The sequence below is a fragment of the Hippocampus bargibanti genome, linkage group LG14 (assembly GCF_051943395.1).
Source record: "Hippocampus bargibanti isolate YZ-2025 linkage group LG14, ASM5194339v1, whole genome shotgun sequence".
NCBI classification, from domain to species: domain Eukaryota; kingdom Metazoa; phylum Chordata; class Actinopteri; order Syngnathiformes; family Syngnathidae; genus Hippocampus; species Hippocampus bargibanti.
Window position 1 is genome coordinate 9,169,587 of NC_142747.1, and position 20,000 is coordinate 9,189,586.

Sequence of the window (20,000 nt, forward strand, 5' to 3'; positions counted from 1 at the left end):
TGTCACATTCTTTCTGTCTTTACATCGTTTTATTTTCTCGGACATCCTGTCATGACGCCACATCCTTTCCATCTTTATAAAAGCTCTCCCAACAAGTTCAGAAGTTCAGAAAAAAAATTAAACCACATTCCTGGTTATGTTTTATTAATTAATAATTATATATGAATTAATAATATCTCAGGCTTAGAAAAAACATATTTAAAAAAATATACAAATTCTGTTGAATTTGACAGAATCATAATTTGATGAAGTGACTCAGGAACCTGTTGAAGGATGGTCCCTAGACGCCTCCCTGGTGAGGTGTTCCGGGGACATTCCACCAGGAGGAGGTCGCAGTGATGATCTGGGATATGTGGAGATACTTCTGACTGAACTGGGAATGCCTCTGGATACCTTGGCTGAGGATAATGAAGTCTGGGCTTCCCTGCAAAAGCTGCTGCCTCAGCCGCCTCACCTTGGTAAAGTGGAAGGGAATGGATGGATGAATGGTTGAACACAGTCTGTTTTATTAAATATTAAATAATCCCAGCAACAATCTGTCTCGTGATCGCTGGTGGCCCGTAAATCGCACCCATTACTCTGCATAAGTGATGTTGTCTGTGTTTGCCAGCGATCATCAATAACGAGTGTGGACCATATTGACAAAAACAAGTAGGGAAAGATAAAGATGATTCTTCATATTCATTGTTTTCATGTGTACAGATAACATTAAAGTTTTATTAGTATTTGACCCATCATCGTGAGGCAAGTGGGCCAGACCAGCCCCCAGTAAGCGCTTGGCAATATCAGCGTTAGTGTCTTGCTGAAGTGAACCACAGCCACAGGGCAAAGGAAACTTCAAATTTAGCCAGACCTAAAAAAAAAAATTGTTTGTTTGTTTTTTAACCATAAAGATGTGTATTACACATGCTATTAACTCATTCAGTGCCAGACATGCAAAAATGTGTCCACTCCAGTGCCAGGGTTTTTGTCATTTTCAATCAAATTCCAGGACCCAGAGAATATTGAGTTTTAGAACTACATAAACATTCAATCCAGCGTGAGAAAGCATACACTCTCTTCTTTCATCAGAAAAAAAGAGTTAATTCCTAAATTATACAGTCTGGAGTAAAACGAGGTGCAAGTGGGGACAGCTGTACAAAAGGCCTATTCTGCCCCCTCGTGGAAGGAAGAAAAATATGGCCAGAGGTCTGACCAGCGCCCTATCGGCAACCACCCTCCCCCACGCAAGAAAAACCAAAACCCAAACAAATTCGGGAATGGCGCTCCATGTCAAATTTTCAATTCCCGAATAAATTCTGGAATGGCAGTGAACGAGTTAAGCATATTAGGTCATAAAATAGTCACATAAAATATGACGAAGAAATTAACCAGGAATTGTGGTCCATCATTAATCATCCATAATAAATGTGTGACTTTTAATTATTTACTGAATTAGAAAAAAAGAATGTCAGCATGAACAACAGAAAGGCAAAAAGTCTGTTTGTTTGCTGACAGCCCAAATTAGAGCTAAACTCCATCTGACCTCATGGGTGTGTTTTCTTTTCGCTGCGAGTTCTAAACAGACGCCAAATATGTGCGAGTGTGTGTGTGTGTTTGTGTGTGTGTGTACGTGCGCGTGTGTGCGTGTGTGTGTGTGTTTGTGCTGGTTTGGCAGACAAAAAAACTTTTGTTGGACATGATCAGGTTTTCTGTGGTGTATCCTATGATGTAATTAAACATTCTCGCTGTAGCTTCCCACATAGTCAGCATAATTATGGTTTGTTAAGGCATTGTTGGGGGAGTTTGCTCTTGTCTTGACTAGAGTACGCACATTTGGAATTAACTAAGAACAAATATTGTGGGCCAGGGCCTGTCATCCAACATCAGGAACCCCACATGCATTCATTTTTTTGAACAGACAAGATTCTCTGATTTCTGTGCAAACTTTCTATCAAGTGGAAGCATTAGTTTCCACCTACTTTATGGGTTTCCGGTCTGCCCCCCGTCACCTAGAGCCTGAAGACAGTTGGGATCGGCTCCAGCATGCCTCTGACCCTTATGAGGATAAACGGATGAGAAAATAGATGGATGCATGAATGGTATGGCCACGTGTTTGAATTGCTTTTGTTGGTTTCATCAGTCACTCATAGCTCTATTAACAATGTGAATGATTTGCTGTTTTCACTCATAAGAGTCATCAATTTGTGTAGTCATGTTTTGATGTCAAAGACATCTTTCCAGAGTAAGAATAAAATCAAGATACAGGAACTGTTTTTGCAGTGTCAACCATTGGCTCCAATGCTCTGATGTCGAGCCACAATGCATACCCCCTCGTCAGTCACACATGAGTCTAACTGATATGGGTGTTTGCTGACAATCAAACGGCTGCCTAATACCCGTAATGTCAGTGTTGTGTGATATCAGAAGAAAAGCAAGGGCCCGAAAGAAAAAAAAATGTGGTGGGAACTTGGCTCATGTGAATAATTGCTGTGTCTGTGATTATGTGGTGCATAGGAGGGAGGAAGCACCTGATACGGGTGTGGAATTTACAGAGGAGAAAGAAAGCAGCGTCCGGAAAATGTAATACATCATCAGTAGATCTCTATCATATCTCAAATTAAATGTGATGAATAGCGTGTTAATAATATCATTTTTGGCCGATTTTGGGAGTGAGGACAGATGGATGATGGTGAAAGCCTGTGGCTGTAGCGTGACTCACAGTGTATGAATCCGTTTGTATGTGTATGTGTGCGTATGTGTGACCCGTCCTTGAACTATAGCCATCTGCCAGCACTTTGGCCTATCCTTAAACTACTTTATAGGGTATCTATGTAGTTAGAAGCCATCTTTGTCTGTGTCTGTGTTTATAATGGCAACAGTATCTCAAAACATTTCATATGTTTCCAGAAAACTCAAGGTAGCATATCATTTACTTTGAATGTGAACCTCAGTCAATGTCTGTCTCAGTTTATATTTTGCTGTCCATCTGGCAAGCTTGATCGCCCAAAAGCAATATATTACAAAGGAGCAAGCAATATTATTTCTATACAACAGTGCATTGATTTGAAAATCAATTTCTATTATTATTATTATTATTATTATTATTATTATTATTATTATTATTATTATTATTATTATTATTATTATTATTATTATTCGTAGTAGTAGTAGTAGTAGTAGTAGTAGTAGTAATAGTAGTAGTAGTAGTATTTGTAGATGATGCTTCCAACAAAAACTACCATATATTGTATGTATAAGGCGCAGCGGACTATAAGGCGCAACTCCAATGAATGGTGTATTTTAAAACATTTTCCTTATACAGTGGGACCTTGGCTTACGAACATAATTGGTTCCAGACAGAGTGTGTAAGGCGAAACGTACGTATCCCAAAAATTAATTTCCCATAGGAAACCATTAAAATGAGAATAATCCGTTCCCAAGTCCCCATAAAACATAATTTTCTACTTTCTAATTTTCTAAGCCTTAAAACTACACAGAATATACCTTATTTTATGTATAATAAATGTGCTGTAGTATTATGATTAAAGAAATAAACTGTACTATACAATAAAGTCATTTTGTTTACCTTTGTGATGGTCGTTAATGGCTTGATGGAATGGACTGTCCGGTTTCCTCAGCATTAAACACTTGATGAGGAACATAGGCTTCTTTCACCATCTTGAGGAATGATCCCTTGTCGGTGCTTTCTCTGTGATAATTGTATCTAGTTCTTCATCAATTGTGATCTGTTTAGCTGGGTTGATAGCTTTTTGCATCAAGTGTACAGATGACTTGTGTGGGTTATTTGTGGAGCCTGATTGATGGGATATTTTAACCTTCCAGTCTACACTCTGCTTTTGAACTATCAAAGTTGAAATGGGTCCAAATTTCACTGTTTTCTATCCATTTTCTCACTATTTCACTTTTGTTTGTTTTCTGTCATCTCCCTTTTGTGTGTGTGTTTTCTCACTCTCTCTGTCTGCCTGTCTCTTTAATGTTTAACCCCCCTATCCAATTGCTGGGTTCTTGACCAATCACATGGCTTTAACCGAAGACGGCATTTTGTTTTTTGGAGAACGGCCTCACTCTCTCTCTGTCTGTAACCCCATCCCCCACTGCTGCCTTCTTGACCAATCACGTGGCTTTAACCGAAGACTGGGGGCGGGGAATACAAAACAAAAACAGTGGCCACCATTTTCTTGTGAGGAGAACGAGCTCGTCCGCGAGCGACACATCACTTATTGTGGCAGCTCCGTGTGTATCCCGAAAAATAGTTCGTATGCCAAGGTAAAATTTTCAGAAATGTAACGTTCGTAAAACGAAAAGTTCGTAAACCAAGAGGTTTGTAAACCGAGGTTTTACTGTATAAGGTGCACCGGACTAGAAGGCACACCTTTCAATGAATGAAAAAGGTTATATATTATACATTCATACTCAGCAAGTGCTCTCACGAGCCTTGCTTTTTTTGGTTGTTTTTGTCTTGTTTTGTGTTTTCTTTTGTCACTTTGTGTTGTTGTGCATCGTGTGGAACGGATACAGATTGTTTTTCAGCATTTTTGACCACGACATTCATCAAGGAGGAGACTGTGCTGAGCTGTTGCGCCTTTTCGGCAGCATGAATATGCCAGTTCTGTTTTTGAATGTGAGGAATGTCGGAGCTATTCGACTGCCATCGCTGGACACCAAAGGGGCCGTTGTGGTTTTTTTGCGCCTGTAATGGGCAGCATCTTCACAGCCCCGCTTTGTTTAGCGGAAAGGTCAGTGCTGTTCGACAGTCTGCGGCTGGATGGATGCATGGCTTGAGGAACCCGCGATAAGAAGAAAGGAGCATCAGCGCAGAGCGCCGATGCGTGTGTGGAACTGTTGCGGCTTGGAATTGAAGCAGATTTATGTGGAACAGGAGATGTGAGACAATCTCTTTTCGTCAATGGATTCTACAGCTGCATGTTTGCTTTCAACATTTAGCTTGTAGTCGACGTGCACATTCCACCATGATGTCCCTGATCCACTGGTGGAAAAACGCTTTGATCCTCTCTTCTTTCATCTAGAACTGCTTCATGTCATCACAAAGAGGGTACAGCAAGTCCTGAAGAATGAATGTCTCTCTGTGTCTTTGATTTGTCATATTGTCTCTATGCTGTCATATTATTTGTTATTTATTTTTTTTTGTTCTTTTGATTTCAAGACGGCGCCGCGAGAGTGGCTGCCTTTCCAGCAGCTCATGTATTTTGTTTTTCTACTTTCATTCCTTTCATCACTTTGCTGCTGTGAAATGTAAATTTCTCCACTGTGAGACTAATAAAGGCAAATCCAATCCAATCCAATCCAATAAGGCAAGCCTTCTTCTACAGGGGGAAATGGAGTCGGTAGATGATAACAGTAGTTGTGAGATCTGTTGTGGCTCACTTACTTCACATATAAGGTGCACTTGCGTATAAGGCATCTTTTGAAGAAAATCAAGGCTTGCGGGTGCGCCTTATACATGGAAAATACGGTAATCGTTGACATTTTGTAGGTGGAATTCTTTCGCATTCCCACTAGATGTGCTATTTCAGTTACTCAACTGGGTTTCTGTTGTCATATTGCACTTCAAATTACATCACATATTTTCAAGTGGAGACAGGTCTGGACTGTTGACAGAACAGCCCGGCCCTGGTACTCTTTTAATATGCCCCACCCTCTTGAAACAAGTGCAGAATGTGACTTGGCGTCATCCATGAAAAATAACCTTTTTTGGACTGCACAATATTGTCTGGTTTTTGCATGGGTGGATCCGCATGCATGGAAGCAGGAATCTGAAGGTGGGGGTGGAGTGTGTACCGAATAAGTCAATTGATTTATAAAAACATTAGCAAGGGTCCTGAGGAGAACACCAATCATGAAAATAAATAAATAAATAAATAAATAAATAAATAAATAAATAAATAAATACATACATACATAGATACATTTGAAAAACACGTTTGTGACAAGACAAAAGCTCATTCCATAAAACACCTGGGAACAAAGCATACCACAAGAAGTCACAGAACAACATGACACCCACAAAGATCGAAAGACATGCGGAAACTAAATACAAGCCAACTGATGACACAACCGGGAACACCTTGACAAGTCACGAGTGGCTGAGGGAGCTGATTGGGTGATGCAGGACACTAGGTTGACAAGCACAGGTAGGAACAAAAGACCTAATGAGTTTGGCAGGACTCCTAACAAGAAACAAAACCTGCATGGACTTTCATCATTCATGGTGTTATCTTAGAAGTGCTTCTTAGGAGTGACCTGAATGCGGATGTTCCAATTTTTCTTGAGTACATGACGTCCATAATTTTCAAAAACATTGAAGGATCAGGAATCAACAGACCAAAGCACGCTTTTCCAGTTTGTGTCGCTCAATCTCAGATGACACCCAATACAAAAAAGCTGGTGGCATTGTTGATAGAAAGCCTTCACTTTGAATGGTTATTTTAACTTGGAATGACAAACTGTGTTAATTGAAATCTTCCAAACACGTGTGGGAAAATTGTTCTGGTCAGATGAAAATAATGTTGTGGTTATGACGTCTGTGTAAACTCTCAGTCGTACAGGAGTGGTCCATCTTCAGCCGTCATCTGTACTTTTTTTTGAAGGTGTCGGACGTTTCGCTTCTTATCCAAGATGCTTCTTCAGTGAACTAAAGTCTTACTGTTGTGGTTATGACCAAACTGTACCTTGCTTTGCGGCTATTTTTTTTCAGCTGGAAATGGGATTTTAGTCAAGGTGGAGGAAATTATAAACAGTTCCGAAGACCAGAGTTAGCACAAAACCTTCGGGTTTCTAATAGAAAGCATAATAATAATAATAATAATAATAATAATAATAATAATAATAATAATAATAATAAACACATGACAAAAAGCCTGCTATAACAAATGAACATTCTTTCAGGTTTTTCTGAAGCAAATAAAATGGCAGCAGTTGGGTTTGACATAAGTTAATATGGGAAAGAATGCCACATTCCAATTATGAGGCTGTATATCAGGGGTGTCAAAGTCATTTTTTGCCGCGGGCCACATTGTAGTTATGGTTTCCTCTCAAGGGCCGTTATGAATTTGGGGAACCAATTAGAATGTTTAAATCCCTTCAAATATTACATATAGAGCACACAGCAAATTAATGAATAACTCGTTTTCAAATTTGAAGTCAAGAATAATGACTTTTATTGTGGTTGACATCCAAAAATATGAAATTTTGGCTCAGATTTTAGCAATCATCATAGAATTTAACAAGTTTGATTTGCTTTCGCGGGCCGAAAAAAATGATGTGGCGGGCCGGATTTGGCCCGCGGGCCTTGACTTTGACATCTGTGCTGTATATTGTACACATGCGTGCAATTATCTTATTTTTTTAATTCTCTTTCCAAAAAAAAACCAAAACAAAAGTTTTTTTACAAATTTGTTTTACAGGTATCGCTCATGCAAAATTAAAAAAATCAAACAAACAAAAAACAAATACTGGCATGTAAACATTGGTGGTTACAATTTTATATCCTCTGTGCATACATGCTTTGACACAACATATTAAGAAGAAATCATGTATGGCTGGTTTGCTGGAGTTGTAGAATCTTAAAGCATTACACACTTAATTCTGTTAGAACATGTCTGTTTCTGTGGGTATTAATGATTATTACTAAGGGCGCATTGTCCTACCTTGTGTGTGTGTTTGTGTTGCTTCACCCACAAGAACCCTGTCATGTCACAGTGACCAGAAAGCAATTATCATTGCTGCTGTGAGGAGGGTCTTGTTGGCTCCCTTCTCCCTGCAGGGAAGGTGAACAAGCCACAATGAAAGAAACGAGAGTTAAAAAAAAAACTAGAAAAAAAAAACAAAGCTGTGGTGAGAAGAAAAAGGGAAATAATTGCGGAGACATGGTGAAATTAGGAACCACAGGGAGGAAAGTAACAAAAGATGGCGAGGGAAAACATTGGAAAAAAGAATGTCAGACTGACATTGAGGACTGTAAAAAGCCAACGTGCCCTTACCACATTGAAGGTCGCTCGTACACTCACACTCACAATAGACACACACACACACACACACACACACACACACACACACACACACACACACACACACACACACACACACACACACACACACACACACACACACACACACACACACACACACACTTACATAGGCTTGAAACAAATACTTACTCATAGTGCAAGGCTTGCTACAGACTGATGTCTTCAGTCAACAAAGTCGTTGACTGAAACGACTTTGAAATACATCCAAACTATGTTTGGATGTCTTTGTCTGAGTACAAAGTGCCTAATAGCTTCTGACAAAATTCATCTTTTGCTATGACACAGAGTGAAACATTATCGCCCTCCGTTGGCACAGTCACTCACAAGCTGCTCTTCTGCTCTGATGTACTGACCTTGTGAGGTAACAAACACGACCTAAAGCCAACTGCTATGGCTGCAGCTCTATTGACAACAAGATCGCTGGGATCTCAGTGAGAACCAACAGGATGTCTTAGCAATGTGTGCGGCCTGGGAACTGAATGTTCTGGTCCGGCCGGCTGAACGCATACTGAGTATGCAAATAAGAGTTTTCTTTTTTTCACCCGTTATGTTATTAGGGCTTAAGTTTCTCTCCAAAGTGTTTTTTGAACGACAAGAGGGTTTGTGACCATTTTTCTAGCATCCAAAAGGTAGAATGGACAGTTGGCGGAAAAAAATCATTGACACCAAATCAAGACAAGCGCACGAAAATCCCACTGGATCCTCTGCACCCTGCCCACCACCTCTTCCAGCTTCTCTCTCCAGGCAGGCGCTACCGATACATGCGCAACAAATCTAGCAAACATCCAAACAGCTTCTTCCCCTGAGCCATTCCCTCTTTAAACAGTAACCCAAATATAACTGTATAGTGCCTCTTTGCAATTTTGCACAACCCATAATCATTGTAGCTCGAGCTCTGTACTCACTTACACCACTGTCTGCTTGATACTTTGCACATTGTCTCACAGTTGTTCCCGAAAGGTATCACTTTCATTAAGCCTTTATGAGTGCCCTCCATACTTATTTGTCATGTCTTTTTTATGATGATACTAGTGCAGCATGTTCGACCGGAGAGAAATTCCTTGTGTGTTCTACATATTTGGCCAATAAAGATGATTCTGATTCTGAGTTCCACTTCATCCTCCTGAGAGATGACGTATGCCAATCTTGTCCGAATTATAAATGAAAACACAATTTGGATGCTTATGACAACATTTACAGGAATGTTTTTCATGCGGTTGCTAACGACAACTGAAAAATACACTGCTCCTTTTGATGTGGAAATTATAAACATTGTTAGTGGATCATCCATGAATTACTTCATTCAATGTCTACCTTTCGAAATATGGTAATACAGATATGCCATTAACTCATTCACTGCTATTTACAAATTAATTTGGGAATTGAAAATATGACGTAAAGCGCCATTCCCGAATTAGTTCGGCTTTTGTTTTTTCTTGCTTGGTTGCCGATAAAGCGCTGGCAAGACATCTGACAATGTTTTTTTCCTTCCGCAAGGGGGGAGGAATTCCGTTTTTTTTTCCATGTTAGCGCTTTGTTCCAGCTTCAGCTCCTGTTAAAGCACTATATAAACTATATGCATGTATTGTATTGTATTGAATTGTATTGTATTGTATTGTATTGTATTGTATTGTATTGTATTGTATTGTATTGTATTGACAGCTACCCTCATTTCAAGCTCAAATAACTCCAGACCCATATAATTTAGGAAGTAACTCTTTTTTCTGATAAAAGAAGAGAGTCTAAGGTTTCTTACGCTGCATTGAAAGTTTATGTAGCACTTAAACTCAATATTATGTGGGTCCTGGAATTCAAGTGACAATGACAAAGACCCTGGCACTGGAGTGGACACATTTTTGCACATCTGGCAGTGAATGAGTTAATATGGAAAGCTGTGACCATTGATTAATACTATATTCTTCGCCTCATTTTATCGCGCTGAGTAATAAGAGCCATCTAAATGATCCGTGAGGTTCTCTTTCAGTCAAGGCAAATGGTCAGTCCTTGTCGATGCTTTTTTTCCGTCACTTGGATGTGAAGAAAGATGTACGCATGCAAATAAGTCCGTTTAGGGCAGAACATTTTTGGCGTGACTGACTTCCTCTCTATTCAGACTTGGAACTTGAGTGCATTTCGCTTGCGTGATGTGCACTTTTGCCTGAAGCTGCAGTAAGTCCAGTGTAGGCTGACAAGTTGTTGGCCACATACAAGGCCTAAATGTTGCCGCTAAGCATTTTTCCCCTCCTGGATCTGCTTTTAAACACATTTATTCAGTGGCCTGGAAACCAGGTCTATAAAATACAGTGACAGGCGAAAAAAAATCATACTTATGTTAGTACCGAAGATTACCTTTTAATCATGAGCCTGCTACATTAATTCACGTGACATATATCTATTAAATAGGGAGTTTTTTTCTGCCCGCAGTGACAAATTGGGACATCAGTGGCATGAGGAACCAGAAGCTACATACTGACAAATCCTTTCTGTCTAAGGTGTTGTGTTTCATGGTTTCTCCTCACACTCCCCATGGTCCCTTAATGCCCCGCTCCTTCTGCCGGCAGTCTCTATAACTTTCAGCAAATTGTCATGCGCCTCCTCCACCCAGCTGGTTTTCGTCAGTTTTCTTCACCTTTTGTTTGGTTTTCTTTCATCTGAAAACTCAGTCTGTCTATTGTGTGCCTCTTTCCATGCTTCATGTTTGACTTCGGCTGCCGATCTATTGAAAATTGCTTCTTTTGGTGTCGGCTTTCCCTGTTGCGCAAGTGTGAAATAACAATGCCACTGAAGAGTCTGCTTGCTTTACCTGTCAATTTCTTTTTTTCAATGTCCTCTGTCTCGTTCCAAATCAGCCACTGCTAACAAGGTTGGTTCTTACCCTGCATGTGTGTGCGTGTGCACGTGTGTGTGCGACGAGTTAGATCATTCTGGCATGGAGTTTGAGAAGATGAGAGGATAGAAGGAGCAACTATGCAGCCGATGTAAGCATGCACAGAATGTGGCAAAGCACTCACTTTCTCATTCATGCACAAGAAACAACATGCACACTTTCACAGTTGGTAGAGCAGGTGAATTGCGGAATGTGGAATGGGCCAGGTGAAGACCAGGTCAGCCCGTCAGTGTACGCTTTCTTAGTCAATGAAATTTTATGTACTTGCCCCGCGCGAACCAGGAAGTACAGTTATTTCCAGTACTGCTGAGTTGCACCGCCTTAAAACTGTCACACCAAGATCTAGCGACCATATAATTTGCATATGAGAATCCAAATTGCATTCACAGTCTACATGACTGCTACTACAGTAACGGACATAATGATACTTCCTGGCTGTGTCAATACAATACAAATAAAGAAGGACATTGCTCAAATATATGTGAAAGTGGTCAGAATGTTGTGTTTGTCAGCGTAGGAGCTATATGGGCCGGAACCATCACCCTTGGATGTTCAATCGGGCAATTAGAATAATTTGATTAAGTGAAAAAAATGCATGAAAAACACGGAATGAATATTTTTTTCACTTGTACTCTTTGGCATTCGTCTCAGCATGATTCAGACTTGGTCTTAGTTTTACTCCCTGGTGCTTTGTACTATCTTTGTGACTGCTTTATTTCCTGTATATGATAGCTGTCTACGTTAAACGCTTGGCTTCAGCTGTTGTAAAAGCGCTACATAAATCAATAACGTGTTGTGTTGTATTTTTTAATGCAATTCATGTATGATCTGCTCAGGGTACACAATTTTGATCAAAGTGGAAGCCAAGCTTGTTTTGATCAAAGAAGAAAACAACAATATCAGTCTGTCACTGAGACACACACCCAACGCAACAGATGGTGTCAATGCGCCAATACTTCATTATACCAAAACAAACGAAATACATGATATTTTGGAATGGGGGTTTAGATTTAGAATGTTTATGTGTAAGCAAGCAACTCAATTTAATTGGTAAAAATGTGATATGTCTAAGCTTGTTTTATAATTCATCATCATTGAAATGTCACCCTTCATCAAAAGTGTACTTACAGACACTGGCAAAGAGCCACACTGGGAGATATTCACTCACAAAAACATCCTCCTACGTTTTGGGGGAGGTGATGTAAAATGTCACCTCTATCTGTTTATCACACCATTAAAGGACTACTTGACCTGACTGACTACAGATGAAGCACTCGTTTGGTCTCTAATGATTCCTCCCTCTCCCAATTGAAGTTCACCATCACCTCCTTCTTATCTCCTACAATTTGTGCATCATAAGAATTTTATTATGCAGGGGGGCAGGATATCATGCTGAATTTGTGACAGTTTCAGCATATTGTATTGACACGATGTGAGTGCTTTTCACAGCGTGTGCCTTGCATGATAACACATTGGACAGAGTACCCTTGTTTCAGTGGACTTGTTACTCCTTCAAATTGAACACAAATGCAACCCACAGTCAATGGAACTCAATGTGTTTGTGTGTCTCTGTGTGGAATGTGCGCACCCAAAAGGAAGGATCAGGGTCTTAGACGGAGAGGAAGGAGGGGAATTTTGAAGTTGCACGTGACCCACCCAGACATATGGACATATGCTATAGGGAGAATCAGCCTTAAGACCATGTTACATCTTGCGGTCTATGTCAAGGAGGATAAGGAGGAGTGGGTGCACTCAAGTCTGAGACTTAATAGCATGATAAGGAATGCACATATGCGTGAGTGTGAGGACACGGCGAGCTGGGTCTTTCTCAGCAGCTCAGCAACCTAATCTCTACAAAACAGCACTGTGTACAATATTACATTTGTGGATTTCTCAATTTTACATTATGGATTACAGTTTAACTGTACATTGAACAACTGCATTGTTCTCTGAGATAGGCGCTCCACCACTTGGATGAAACAGTGTAATTTTTGGACATAGTACCTCGAGTGCGATTTTTTTTAAGATGATTAAGTGATGGAAGTTTAAATGTCCTGAACTGGGTTAAGTATGCTGTCAGGAGGCTAAAAAAGAAGACTCTCTCGTGGAGTGACATCACCTTTGTAGCGGGTGCCTCTATGAGGGGGAAAATGCCATAAAATGTCGAATACTTGTAATATTTTCAGACGTTGATGTCAATATTCGTTTTTGTGATGATCCATGGCAGTTCTGGCACATTAGGTGATGTTTCAAGTTTCCTACATGACTACAAATATTGATGGTGTTGTATAATTATAGGGGCTTGTCATTTCAGAAGTTGTACTGATTTATAAGAAAAAAACATCAACCTGGATATAGTGAGAACCCATGCATCCATTTTCCAGACTGCTTTATCCTCATTAGGGTTGCAGGGGGTGCTGGAGCCGATCCCAGCCGTCTTCGGGCACTAGGTGGGGGAAACCCTGAATTGGTTGGCATCCAATCGCAGGGCACACAAAGACAAACAAACAACCACACTCACACTCACAGGTAGGGAGAATGTTGCAGTGTTCAATCAGCCTGCCATGCATGTCTTTGGAATGTGGGAGGAAACCGGAGGACACGGAGAAAACCCACGCGGGCCCAGGGAGACTACCGGGCTGTCCATGGCGAGAAACCTTGGATGATTAAAAATGACAGCATTGAATTTGCCTCAACTGATTGGATCAATGATATCATTAATCACTTGGGAAATTATACGATTTCAGCTCATCACCGATTTTGAAACGCGAAGTGCCTGCCAATCGGATCCATGCAAACAGATCTGTGACAATGAAGTCCAATTATAATTCATACTTCCATCATATCAAAGCAAAGTGTTGGGAGATTATCCGGATCAAAAATGTATTGATTGGTTCTTCCTTGGCCCATATGCTACATGAAACACAATAGACCAAACCTCCTCAAAGGGTGTAATTATTCTTTTATGTGGCCCACATGTGGCAGCCAAATCATGCAAAGCCTCGACCGAAACCCAGATGGGATGACTGAGTTGATCAGCTCACCCTGTTTTCACCGTCCCATTGATTGTAATTGGTTGCGTGTTTACCAGCCGTCTGTGTAAGATGGCGTGTGCATATTGTCGCCCGAAAGGCACGCAATCCATTGTGCAAACTCCAATACCGTTGAATCCGTGTCAAGATCCCAAAAAGAAAGGGGCTCCATTGTTTCTGTGTCGGATGTGTCGCCACGGCAACTGCCTACCATTTGACTCCTAACCCCATCAACCATGAGTTTTCCCCACCTGTTGTGTTTTTGTGGCGCCTTGGAAACACATGCATGCATATTTGAGGTGCAGTGTGAGGACAGCGAGCAGCAGCTGTGGAATCCCTCTGATCCTGCGTGCAATCTATTCATCGTGCCAGCAAGCCACTCAAGGGCAATTCTTTTTGTCGTGACCACCTATACGATCGCATAATTTGCTGTTATTTTTTTACCGCAACTAATGCTATACTCACCACAAAACAGTGTTTAGATGCCTGCAAATCTTATTGGTAAACACAATTTTTAACAAGCATTTGTCAATGGATGACTGTGTCATGTGTTTTTACCATCTTTCTTTTTAGCTCAACATTTTTTTGGGGTCTGGGAGCTGTATATACTTTCTGGAGCCAATCGACCCAAGACTATGAGCTCATTGTTTCATCAGAAGATGAAGAAAGATGTAGATCATTCAACACAGGAGAACACCAGATTGAATAAATGGATTCGAGAGGCTGGAGGGATGGATGCTTTATAAGCAAGGCGAGAGATGAAAGAGAAGATGATGAATGAGTAAAGGTCAAGAGAGCAAGAGCGAAGGGTGGAAGTGATCGATGTGTTCCAGCTTGTTTTCATAACAACGATGCACACTGACTATCTGCTTCATGCTCTGCCACGTGCGATCATGCATGTCTTTGAATGAATAGGTTGTAACATTGGGGTTGACTGTTACAGGCCATTTGTGTGATCAAATTGATCGGTCACTTTTTTTTTCAGATACACTGCATGATTGAAGCAAAATTACCTTTTCCTCCGTAACATGGAACTTCGTCGTACAAAGGACAGAGAAAAGATCATTGACTGAGGCATATGTTTGATTCATCCACTCAAGCATCTCACCCTCCCCACCAAAAAAAAAAAATTTGTGGAACCAACCATTCGTCCGTCCATCCATCCATCCATCCATCCATGCCTCCATCCATCCATCCAGGGCTTTTGAAACCGTATCATTATTTATGGACCGACCAAGAAGCCTATTTATCATATTCCACCTGTGTTCTTTATGCAAAGACGGTGCAAAAGTTACTGTTCAGAATTGTATACCAAAAAACAAAACAACAACAAAAAAAACAACATGAACAAATGCTTACTGCTGGTTCAACAGCAAAAGTCCGTCCACCTGTCTGTCTCACTTTTATAAGAAATTCTTCAACTGGATCTAATTACATACTATAGCTATTTTTTTTAATTATCTCTAATTACAGTGAAAAGATGAATGTTTGATACCCGTGTGTGTTTGTCATCCACAACAGCTGATTAACTATTTTACAGCCAGCTCACAGGTACAGGTATGCACCCTTCTGTAAGATATAATTTGAGGTGATGCGTGCAGTCGGGCTGCCACCATCGCACATGCTTGATTTATTCTGGCCCCGAGCTAAATTTGGCATCACCATCAAATTTCCTGACTGGGATTGTCAGATTCATTTTTGAGAAATTTCTATTCTGTGTGAGTCACATTGTTTACGGTGCAAAATGACGCTTGTGTGCTCGATAACATATTGTGATCAACAAAGATGAATAGTTATGAGCTGCATTTACCGGTACTCTGTTGCGTTTTCATTTGTAATTATTGCCTACAACAGCCAAGCACAACTGTGGGGTTTCACTTGAGTCAGGAAAGAAAGTTCATTTAAGGCCATTTTAAATGGCTGAATTTCCCTTTCGAAAATTGTTTTTCAAATATCTGTCCATCTATCAATCTATCTATCCTTCTATCTAGCCATCTATCCATTTATTTTTATTTATTTATTTATTTATTTATTTGTTTATTAATTCTGTATTTAGATTATGGCCCCGTTAGCACGCTGACTTTACAGTGCAGAGGTCGCGAGTTCGAGTCCTGCCCCGGCGCCCCTGTGTGGAGTTTGCATGTTCTCCACTGGCCCGCGTGGTTTTTCTCCAGGTCCTCCGGTTTCCTCCCACATTCCAAAAAAATGAACGGCAGGCTACTTGAAAAAATAAATACACCTGGACATGCATTTCATGCTGATTGAACACTCAAAATTGTCCCAATGTGTGAGTGTGAGAGTGAATGATTGTTTTTCTTTGTGTGCCCTTCAATTGGCAACGAAATTCAGGGGGTACCCTGCCTGGTGCCCGAAGACGGCTGGGATAGGCTCCAGCACCCTCCGCGACCCTAATGAGGATAAAGCTGTCTGGGAAATGGATGGATGGATGTATTTAGATAAGCATGTTCAAAATTTGAATTTTCTGACATTTGACAATACATTTCTGTCAATTCTAGTTAATGCACTTAAAAAATTGGAAGTTTGCCACCAATTGGAAGTTTTCCCACCACTGTACCTATCACAATTATGAAGAAGTACTTTGAAGACACCATGGCCTCATCAAATTGCAAGTAACGCATAGCAGACTAATTGAATTGTCCCTTTTTAATGATCTCTCGGGATGCTCATTTTTCTATTGGCCAAAACTGATAGAGACAAGCAAGTGGGGCCTTGAATTTTAAAAGAATTGTTGTTCTTATGACAAAGGTGGGTATTGTGTTTCTCAGTTAACGTCGCCGCCAGGGCACGTCCTCTTTGTTGAAGATGAAACCATGGAACTCATGTTTGTTTTTATTTCTTGCTGAGGCAACCAAGTTTTTTCTCTATTCCTCCATAACCATAAGGACCTGTGACATTTGGAGTGGTCACGTGGAAAATTAGCAGTGTACCAATTGCTGCGGCTGAACGTGTACAACGTTTGACTAACCTAAATACACAGTAGCTGTGATATGACAGGTAGGAACATATTTTGAAAGGAGTGAGAGAGGGAGAGAGAGAAATGCATCTGGAATCTAGATGTGACAAGAGGAACAAAGCAAGGAAGTGGAAGACGGATAGCTAGTACCAGGCAGCTGTGAGTGTATCTCCGGGATTGCCAATTGTCAAACAGGATTACTAGGAACTCAACTTATCATTGGAATTCATAGAATGGAAAGAAGTGTTGTGTTTTACCTCGTTCAGCAGAGGAAAAATAACAAATCACTGCATGTCTGAGGAAGACGGCGTTTGTGACCTCAGACGCACAAGCACGCACACACAGTATCTTCATTACATGTTTCTGGAAGGTCAGTAGGGTGAGAGCCACATTAACTGATCATGTCGCCCAAGAGGGAGATTTGGATGGTGGGGGTGACGTTGTTAGAGGGTAAGGGTAAAGTCTCCCTACTCCACATATTGTCACGGCATGCAGAGTTTGAGTACAAACTGATTTCCAATTAACTTTGTGAAGAGTGAGGCAACAGCAGCAGCTGCACATAAAAAGAAAAAAATGCAGGCCCACACATGCACATTCACTCATTTTCGCCACTAAGAGGATCTTAAAAATCGCTCATGTAAATTGCTTTGCCTTGGAACTCATCCATCATGGGTGTTCTTTTCAAAAACAGAAGAATTGTTGTCATGTTTGGAATGCTTGCTTGGACGTTTTGTTCATCCCAGTAAAGGAGGACGGAATGATTCAAAGTGAAGTTTGATATATTGGGGTTGGGGGCTTTGTTGGAACAGATTAGGGCATTTACATGGAAAATGCGTCTCTACTTCCATTTTTTTTTCTCGTAAAGGACATTTCTTCCAGATCCAATTAATTTCGTAAGTCGAGGTGCCACTGTGTACATTTGATGTCTCTTCTGTCATGTATGCAATGACATACTTCTCTTGATCTCTTTCTAATTTACTTTCAACTAAGAAGATGCATGTCATTTCCTAACAAATCACCGCCTTCCTCTGCTTCACCGCGCCTCTTCCTCTCCTTCCTCCCACACAGACGGGGGTGGACGGTTGTTGCTGGGGTTAAAGTTAGTTGAGATCGACTCTTGGATCACTGAAAAAGATCATGGCCTCTACCAAGTGCTGGCGAGAAAAGGGTCCGTTGTGGGGTGTGCGCAACAGATGGAAGCGCTTCCTAGTTGGCGTGGAATCATGTTTCTCACACTCCACTGTGCACAGATGTGTGCGCGCCAATAAGCAGAGAGCGCCGTGCCGGTATGCAAGGAGACACACATCGACCCGCATGTGTGCACCCACACAGAGCCTCTCATATCCCCTGTAATCGTTGCGGGGACGTGGGGTGTTATTCACATGGTATCCGCTGCTATTCTTTTTCTAAGCCACTGGAAGCCTGGTGTGTTCAATTAAACTGATTTATTTCTGCACTCAGTAGTCCATGATCCCCCACCGCCCCCTCTGGCGTCCAATACCGAGCGATGTATGAGAGTACGCTGGGTGGCACAAAGTCTTTGGAGCAATCCATTATGTTGGGATAATGTAATGCTGTACTTTAGGTACTATTCACAAAATGCTAGATTAGAGACTGGTAAACAATATGGTGGCTTTGATCGCAAAACATCTGCCTCATAAAAATTCCCGCATACACTTACCGTTGTTTTAATGGCAGATATTAGATTTGAACCGCTCCAAAACACTAACCCACATAATGGCTATTTCTTTGCTCAAGCCAGGGGAAGATTAGGCACCCTCCACCCATGACTACACCCGTTTAATGAGTTGACAAACATCTACTACTCAGTCTCCCTGTCCAAACATTTTTTGTAACTTAACTGTAAAAAAATACTTTTTACACTGACAATTACTGCCATTAGCTTCAACTTCCCCATATCCATAAACCATTGTCATTTACTATATGGTACTTACTTACTATTTAAGTACTTGGGGTCAACTGTCCAGAGCAATGGAGAGTGTGGAAAAGAGGTGAAGAAGCCTGTCCAGGCAGGCTGGAGCGGCTGGAGAAAAATGTCAGGTGTGATGTGTGATAGAAGGGTTTCAGCTAGGATGAAAGGAAAAGTGTATAAAACCATGGTCAGACCAGCCATGATGTTTGGACTGGAGACAGTGCCACTGAAGAAAAGACAGGAAGCAGAGCTGGAAGTAGCAGAGCTGAAGATGTTGAGGTTTTCTTTGGGAGTGACCAGGTTGGATAGGATCAGGAATGAGTACATTAGAGGGACAACTCATGTTAGAGGCTTTGCAGAGAAAGTCAGAGAGGCCAGACTGAGATGGTTTGGACATGTCCAGAGGATAGACAGTGACTATATCGGGAGAAGGATGCTGAGTCTTGAACTGCCAGGCAGGAGACTGAGAGCAAGACCGAAGAGGAGGTTTATGGATGTGGTCAAAGAGGACATGAAGGTAGCTGGTCTGAGAGAAGAGGATGCACAAAACCGGGAAAGATGGAGGACACTGATTCGCTGTGGCGACCCCTGAGGGGAAAAGCCGAAAGGAAAAGAAGAAGATTGTCATTTACTATATGGAAGAACCAACAAATGTCTTCCACGTTCACACTGGAATAGTTACTGAATTTAAGATAACTTTCACCAGATTTTCTTCTCGTATGATTTACCAAACCACAACCACAGATTAGTAACAGATGGCAATAGCTTGTTCCCATTTTAAATATTTCTAATGATTTCTTGTCTGGAAGGACTTGAAAAGGCGCATAACCAGACATCCCTTCTTTGTGGCTATAAAAACTTTATAATCATCTACCACCGCAGTAATGAACAATTGTTGAAACTTAGCTAGTTTAAATTTTCCTCACAATGTAAACATGCTGCTAATATACAATCAGGTGTGGAAATTCGGTTTGCAAATGGCTCCAGTTTTTTACTTTATTTTTTGACACCATAACCCATTCTGGAAATGCACACTGTACATGCCTCAAATCTAAACATGTAAGGACACATTATTTTTTTTGAATGTTTTTATCAATACATAGATCCAGTTAACGTTAGCATG

The 20,000-nt window shown here is 40.9% G+C and overlaps 1 long non-coding RNA gene across 3 annotated transcripts in view; it reads right to left on the minus strand.

Moving 5' to 3' along the window:
- Window positions 1-20,000, minus strand: part of LOC148888200 (uncharacterized) — a 38,047-nt gene that overhangs the window by 92 nt on the left and 17,955 nt on the right. For 2 of the 3 annotated variants that reach the window (XR_016117171.1, XR_016117172.1), the window contains exons 2-4: window positions 7,671-7,780; window positions 1,962-2,037; window positions 1-454 (exon numbers count right to left, since the gene is read on the minus strand). The exon at window positions 1-454 is cut by the window's left edge and continues 92 nt beyond it. This is a non-coding gene — a long non-coding RNA (uncharacterized LOC148888200). The remainder of the gene's footprint in view (window positions 455-1,961; window positions 2,038-7,670; window positions 7,781-20,000) is intronic. The other variant, XR_016117173.1, reaches the window with a different exon arrangement.